Source organism: Penaeus monodon, chromosome 27 (assembly GCF_015228065.2).
Source record: "Penaeus monodon isolate SGIC_2016 chromosome 27, NSTDA_Pmon_1, whole genome shotgun sequence".
In the NCBI taxonomy this organism is placed as follows: domain Eukaryota; kingdom Metazoa; phylum Arthropoda; class Malacostraca; order Decapoda; family Penaeidae; genus Penaeus; species Penaeus monodon.
In genome coordinates, this window is record NC_051412.1 from 25,897,574 (window position 1) to 25,897,828 (window position 255).

Below are 255 nucleotides of genomic sequence, written 5' to 3' on the forward strand. Positions count from 1 at the left end.
ATCTAAGTTGATTGATATAATGAAATGTCATTGATTACAAGATCAACGACAGGAGTACACTTAGAGCGTGAAAACATGAAACCAAAAGCGTTGGAGACTCAGGCTACACAGCAACACAAGGACGAACAGATTAACAAGGCTTCATTTTACACGTCTCTCCACGCTTGTCACTCTCACAACCCATGACAGCTCGGTATCTTTGTCCACACTGATACTATGATGTTCCCACTTAGGCTGGGCAAAGCTGAGCCCGAA

At 43.5% G+C, this 255-nt stretch overlaps 1 protein-coding gene across 1 annotated transcript in view; it reads right to left on the reverse strand.

The window, feature by feature from the left end:
- The window catches only part of LOC119590373 (homeobox protein Nkx-2.1-like), a 39,643-nt gene that overhangs the window by 3,612 nt on the left and 35,776 nt on the right, over positions 1–255 (reverse strand). The window lies entirely within an intron of this gene.